Below are 8,195 nucleotides of genomic sequence, written 5' to 3' on the forward strand. Positions count from 1 at the left end.
AAAACTATTTTTCCTAGAAGTTTAAGAAGTGTTTTCAAGCATCAATTCTCAACAGTTTTCAAACATCCAAGGAGTGCATTTCTTTCAACGTCCAAGTTTCATCGAAGTTTTCAATCCAAGTTTTCAAAGTTTCAAAAGCATCAATCAAGGTAGGTAGAGGTGCAATGTGTTTAATCGTGTTAAGTTATAAGTTTCGATTCATGTTAATGTTTGTATGTCAAATGGTACTTCGGTACGGCATATCCCTCTATGTTAATGGTTGTATGTCAAATGGTACTCGGGTACGTCATACCCCTCTATGTTGAAGAAATGTTTGTATGTCAAAAGGTGCCCTTGGGTACAGCATACCCCTTCATGTCATATGGTGCCTCCGGGTACGACATGTATGAAAAGTTTTAAAGTTAATGTTTTGAAATGTATAGCTTGATCAAGTTATGTTTTCTTCAAATAAATTACATTTTATTGTTTTGAAAAATGATTCAGTGTTTTTGTTTAAAGTATTTGAAGTATTGTTATTTAAATTATTATCCGAAGATGTAATCTTCTGCTAAAATGTATACACTTGTTACTAAACCACCGGTTAAGCTAAGTAAAGTAAGTAGCGTTCCGGTCCACTAGGGGTCGGGGCGTTATAATCATGAAATCAAAAATCACTTTTCATTGGCTCGACTCCAATCGAGCTAGACTAGCAGTTCGCCAAAAATGAACAAAGCTGATGTTATCATGAAATCAAAAGCCACTTTTCATTGGCTCGATTCCAATCGAATTAGACTAGTTATTCGCCAAAAACAAACGAACCCGAAGTTATCATGAAATCAAAAATCGTTTTTCATTGGGTTGAGTCCACTTGAATCAAATTGGCAATTCGTAAAAAACGGACAAACCTCAAAAACCACTTTTCATTTGCACAATTCCAATCGAATTAGACTCGCAATTCCCGAAAAACGAACAACCCTGAAGTTATCATGAAATCAAAAGTCACTTTTCATTGGATCGATTCCAATCAAATTAGACTAGTAATTCGCGAAAAATGAACAAATCCGAAGTTATCATGAAATGAAAACCACTTTTCATTGGCTCGACTCCAATCGAATTAGATTAGCAATTCGCCAAAAACGACAAACGCGAGTTATCATGAAATCAAAAACCACTTTTCATTGGCTCGATTCCAATCGAATTAGACGAGCAATTCGCCAAAAACGAACAATCCCGAGGTTATCATGAAATCAAAAGCCACTTTTCACTGGCTCGATTCCAATCGAATTAGACTAGCAATTCACCAATAACGAACAAGCCCGAAGTTGTCATGAAATCAAAAACCACTTTTCATTGGCTCAACTCCAATCGAATTAGACTAGCAATTAGCAAAAATGAGTAACCCCGAAGTTAACATGAAATCAATAGCCACTTTTTATTGGCTCGATTCCAATCGAATTAGACTAACAATTCGCCAAAAATGAACAAACTCGAAGTTATCATGAAATGCAAAACAACTTTTCATTGGCTTAACTCCAATCGAACTAGACTAGCAATTCGCCAAAGACGAACAAACCCGAAGTTATCATGAAATCAAAAGCCACTTTTCATAGGCTAGATTCCAATTGAATTAGAGTAGTAATTCGCCAAAAACAAGCGAACCCGAAGTTATCATGAAATCAAAATCATTTTTCATTGGCTTGAGTCTAATCGAATCAGACTAGCAATTCATAAAATACGAACAAACCTCAAAAACCACTTTTCATCTGCTCGATTCCAATCGAATTAGATTAGCAATTCGTGAAAAATGAACAAACCCGAAGTTATCATGAAATGAAAACCACTTTTCACTGGCTCGACTCCAATCGAATTAGATTAGCAATTCGCCAAAAACGAACAAACGCGAAGTTATCATGAAATCAAAAATCACTTTTCATTGGCTTGATTCCAATCGAATTAGACTCACAATTCGCCAAAAATGAACAACCTGGAAGTTGTCATGAAATCAAAAAACATTTTTCATTGGCTCGATTCCAAGCGAATTAAACAAGTAATTCTCTAAAAACGAACAAACCTAAAGTTATCATGAAATGAAAAACCACTTTTCATTGGCTCGACTCCAATCAAATTAGACTAGTAATTTGCCAAAAATGAAGAACCCCAAAGTTATCATGAAATCAGTAGCAACTTCTCATTGGCTTGAATCTAATCCAATTAGACTAGCAATTCGCCAAAAATGAACTAACCCGAAGTTATCATGAAATCAAAAACCACTTTTTATACGCTCGAGTCCAATCGTATTATACAAGCAATTCGAAAAAAATGAACAAACCTTAAAACCCACTTTTCATTTGCTCGATTTCAATTGAATTAGACTAGCAATGCGCCAAAAATGAAAAAACCCGAAGTTATCATGAAATAAAAAATCACTTTTCATTGGCTCGATTCCAATCGAGTTAGATTAGCAATTTGCCAGAAAATGAACAAACCCAAAGTTATCATGAAACAAAGAACCACTTTTCATTCGCTCGATTCCAATCGAATTAGACTAGTAATTCTCCAAAATCGAACAAACCCAAAGTTGTCATGAAATCAAAAAGCACTTTTCATTGGCTCGATTCCAATCGAATTATACTTGTAATTCGCAAAAAATGAACAACCCCAAAGTTACCATGAAATCAAAAGCCACTTTTAATTGGCTTGATTCCAATTGAATTAGGCTAGCAATTCGCCAAAAATGAACAAACTCGAAGTTATCATGAAATCAAAAACCACTTTCCATTGGCTCGACTCCAATCGAATTAGAGTAGCAATTCGCCAAAAATGATCAACCCCGAAGCTATCATGAAGTCAAAAGCCACTTTTCATTGTCTCGATTCCAATCGAATTAGACTAGCAACTCGCCAAAAACGAACAACCCCGAAGTTATCATGAAATCAAAAAAGCACTTTTCATTGGCCTGATTCCAATCGAACTAGATTAACAATTTGCTAAAAACGAACAAACCCGAAGTTATCATGAAATCAAAAGCCACTTTTTATTTGCTCTATTCTAATCGAATTAAACTAGCAATTCGCCAAAAATGAACAAGCTCGAAGTTATCTTGAAATCAAAACCCACTTTTCATTTGCTCGATTCCAATCGAATTAGACGAGCAATTCACCAAAAACGAACAACCCCGAAGTTATCATGAAATCAAAAGCCACTTTTCATTGGCTCGATTCCAATCGAACTAGACTAACAATTTGCTAAAAATGAATAAACCCGAAGTTATTATGAAATAAAAATCCACTTTTCATTGGCTCGACTACAATCCAATTAGACTAGCAATTCGTCAAAAAGGAACAACCCCGAAGTTATCATGAAATCAAAAACCACTTTTCATTAGCTCGACTCCAATAAAAATAGACTTGTAATTCGCCAAAAATGAAGAATCCCGAAGTTATCATGAAATCAATAGCCACTTTTCATTGGCTCGATTCCAATCGAATTAGACTAGCAATACGCCAAAAATGAACAAACCCGAAGTTACCATGAAATCAAAAACCACTTTTCATATGCTCGAGTCCAATCATATTATACATGCAATTTGAAAAAAAATGAACAAACCTCAAAAACCACTTTTCATTGGCTTGACTCCAATTGAATTAGATAAGCAATTCGTCAAAAAGGAACAACCCCGAAGTTATCATGAAAACAAAAACCACTTTTCATTGGCTCGATTCCAATGGAATTAGACTAGCAACTCGCCAAAAACAAACAACCCCGAAGTTATCATGAAATCAGAATCAACTTTTCATTGGCTCGATTCCAATCGAATTAGACTTGCAATTCGCAAAAAATGAACAACCCCGAATATACCATGAAATCAAAGCCACTTTTAGTTGGCTCGATTCCAATTAAATTAGGCTAGCAATTCGCCAAAAATGAGCAAACCCGAAGTTATCATGAAATCAAAAACCACTTTCCATTGGCTCGACTCCAATCGAATTAGAATAGCAATTCGCCAAAAATGATCAACCACGAAGTTATCATGTAGTCAAAAACCACTTTTCATTGGCTCGATTCCATTTGAATTAGAATAGCAACTCGCCAAAAATGAACAAACTCGAAGTTATCATGAAATCAAAAAATCACTTTTCATTGGCACGATTCCAATCGAATTAGACTAGAAATTCACCAAAATCGAACAACTCGAAGTTGTCATGAAATCAAAAACCACTTTTTATTCACTCGATTCCAATTGAATTAGACTAGCAATTCGCCAAAAACGAACAATCCCGAAGTTATCATGAAATCAAAAGCCACTTTTTATTTGCTCTGCTCTAATCGACTTAAACAAGCAATTTCCCAAAAATGAACAAACCCTATGTTATCATGAAATCAAAAACCACTTTTCATTGGCTCGACTCCAATTGAACTAGACTAGCAATTTGCCCAAAAATGAACAAACCTCAAAGACCACTTTTCATTTGCTCGATTCCAATCGAATTAGACGAGCAATTCGCCAAAAATGAACAACACCGAAGTTATCATGAAATCAAAAGCCACTTTTCATTGGGTCGATTCCAATCGAACTAGACTAGCAATTTGCTAAAAATGAACAAACCCGAAGTTATCAAGAAATGAAAATCCACTTTTTATTCGCTCGACTCCGATGGCATTAGACTAGCAATTCGTCAAAAACGAACAACCTCGAAGTTATCATGAAATCTAAAACCACTTTTCATTGGCTCGATTCCAATCTAATTAGACTAGCAACTCGCCAAAAATAAACAACCCCGAAGTTATCATGAAATCAAAAACCACTTTTCATTCACTCGATTCCAATCGAATTAGACTAGCAATTTGCAAAAAATCGAACAACCCAAAGTTGTCATGAAATCAAGAACCACTGGCTCAATTCAAATCGAATTAGACTAGCAATTCGCAAAACCGAATAACCCAGAAGGTATCATGAAATCAATAGACACTTTTCATTGGTTCGATTCCAATTGAATTAGACTAATAATTAGCTAAAAATGAACAAACTCGAAGTTATCATGAAATCAAAATCCACATTCCATTGGCTCGACTCTAATTGAACTAGACTAGTAATTCGCCAAAAATGAACAAACCCGAAGTTATCATGAAATCGAAAACCACTTTTCATTGGCTCGATTCCAATAAAATTGAACTAGTACTTCGCCAAAAATGAATGACCCCGAAGTTATCATGAAATCAAAAGTCATTTTTAATTGGCTTGAGTGCAATAGAATCAGACTAGCAATTCGTAAAAAAGAACAAACCTCAAAAACCACTTTTCTTTTTCTTGATTCCAATCGAATTAGACAAGCAATTCGCTAAAAAGGAACAAACCCGAAGTTATCATGAAATGAAAAATCACTTTTCATTGGCTCGACTCCAATTGAACTAGACTAGCAATTCGCCAAAAATAAAGAACCCCGAAGTCATCATGAAATCAAAAACTACTTATTATTGGCTCGATTCCAATCGAATTAGACTATCAACTCGCCAAAAACGAACAACCCCGAAGTTATCATGAAGTAAAAAACCACTTTTCATTGGCTTGATTCCAATCTATTTAGACTAGCTATTTGCAAAAGTTGAACAACCCGAAGTTGTCATGAAATCAAAAACCACTTTTCATTGGCTCAATTCCAAATGAATTAGACTAGCAATTCGTAAAAACGAACAACCGCGAAGTTTTCAAGAAATCAAAAACCACTTTTCATTGGCCCGATTCCAATCGAATTAGACTAGCAATTCGCCAAAATCGAATAACTTAAAGTTGCCATGAAATCAAAAACCACTTTTCATTGGCTCGATTGCAATCAAATTAGACTAGTAATTCGCCAAAAATGAACAACCCTGAAGTTATCACAAAATCAAAAGCCACTATTCATTTGCTCGATTCTAATCGAAGTAGACGAGCAATTCGCCAAAAACGAACAACCCCGAAGTTATCATGAAATCAAAAACAACTTTTCATTGGCTCGATTCAAATCGAAATAGACTAGCAATTTGCCAAAAACAAACAAACCCGAAGTTATTTAGAAATCAAAAGCCACTTTTCATTGGCTCAATTCGAATCGAATTAGGCTAGTAATTCGCCAAAAACGAATGAACCCGAAGTTATCATGAAATCAAAAATCGTTTTTCATTGGGTTGAGTCCAATTGAATTAGACTAGCAATTCGTAAAAAATGAACAAATCTCAAAAACCACTTTTCATTTGCTCTATTCCAATCGAATTAGACTCGCAATTCGCCAAAAAATGAACAACGTTGAGGTTATCATAAATCAAAAGCCATTTTTTAATGGATCGATTCCAATCGAATTAGACTAGCAACTCTCTAAAAACGAACAAACCCGAAGTTATCATGAAATGAAAAACCACTTTTCATTGGCTCGACTCCAATCCAATTAGACCAGCAATTCGCAAAAATTGAACAAACGCGAAGTTATCATTAAATCAAAAAGACTTTTCATTGGCTCGATTCTAATCGAATTAGACGAGCAATTCACCATAAACGAACAACCCTGAGGTTATCATGAAGTCAAAAGCCACTTTTCATTGGCTCGATTCCAATCGAATTAGACTAGCAATTCACCAATAACGAACAAACACGAATTCGTCATGAAATCAAAAACAACTTTTCATTGGCTCACTTCCAATCGAATTAGACTAGCAATTCGCAAAAAATGATCAAACCCAAAGTTATCATGAAGTCAAAAGCTTCTTTTCATTGGCTCGATTCCAATCGAATTAGATTAGCAAATCGCCAAAAATGAACAACCCCGAAGTTATCATGAATTCAAAAAATCACTTTTCGTTGGTCCGATTCCAATCGAATTAAACTAGCAATTCGCCAAAATCAAACAACCCGAAGTTGTCAAGAAATCAAAAATCACTTTTCATTGGCTTGATTCCAATCGAATTAGACTAGAAATTCACCAAAAACGAACAACCTCGAAGTTATCATGAAATCAAAAGCCACTTTTTATTTGCTCTACTCTAATCGAATTAAACTAGCAATTCGCCAAAATCAAACAACCCGAAGTTGTCAAGAAATCAAAAATCACTTTTCATTGGCTTGATTCCAATCGAATTAGACTAGAAATTCACCAAAAACGAACAACCTCGAAGTTATCATGAAATCAAAAGCCACTTTTTATTTGCTCTACTCTAATCGAATTAAACTAGCAATTCGCCAAAAACGAACAAACTCGAAGTTATCATGAAATCAAAAACCATTTTTCATTGGCTCGACTCCAATTGAACAAGACTAGCAATTCGCCGAAAATGAATTAACCCGAAGTTATCATGGAATCAAAAGTCACTTTTCGATGGCTCGATTCCAATCGAATTAGACTGGTAATTCGCGAAAAACGATCAAACCCGTAGTTATCATGAAATCAAAAATCATTTTTCATTGGTTTGAGTCCAATTGAATCAGACTAGCAATTCGTAAAAAACGAACAAACCTCAAAGACCACTTTTCATTTGCTTGATTCCATTCGAATTAGACTAGCAATTCACCAAAAATGAAAAACCCTGAAGTTATCATGAAATCAATAGCCACTTTTCATTGGCTCGATTCCAATCGAACTAGACTAGCAATTTACTAAAAATGAACAAACCCAAAGTTATCATTATCATGAAATGAAAATCCACTTTTCATTGGCTCGACTCCAATCGAATTAGTCTAGCAATTCGTTAAAAACGAATGACCCTGGAGTTATCATGAAATCAATAACCACTTTTCATTGGCTTGATTCCAATCGAATTAGACTAGTAATTCGCAAAAAATTGAACAACCCGAAGTTGTTATGAAATCGAAAACCACTTTTCATTGGCTCAATTCAAATCGAATTAGACTAGCAATTCTTAAAAATGAATAACTCGAAAGTTATCATGAAATTAATAGCCACTTTTCATTGGTTCGATTCCAATTGAATTAGACTAGCAATTCACCAATAACGAACAAGCCCGAATTTGTCATGAAATCAAAAACCACTTTTCATTGGCTCGACTCCAATCGAACTAGACTAGCGATTCGCCGAAAATTAACAAACCCGAACTTATCATGAAATCTAAAGCCACTTTTCAATGTCTCGATTCCAATCGAATTAGACTAGTAATTTGCTAAAAACGAACGAACGCTAAGTTTTCATGAAATAAAAAATCATTTTTCATTGGCTTGAGTCCAACTGAAT

The sequence above is a fragment of the Olea europaea genome, unplaced genomic scaffold (genome assembly GCF_002742605.1).
Source record: "Olea europaea var. sylvestris unplaced genomic scaffold, O_europaea_v1 scaffold649, whole genome shotgun sequence".
NCBI classification, from domain to species: domain Eukaryota; kingdom Viridiplantae; phylum Streptophyta; class Magnoliopsida; order Lamiales; family Oleaceae; genus Olea; species Olea europaea.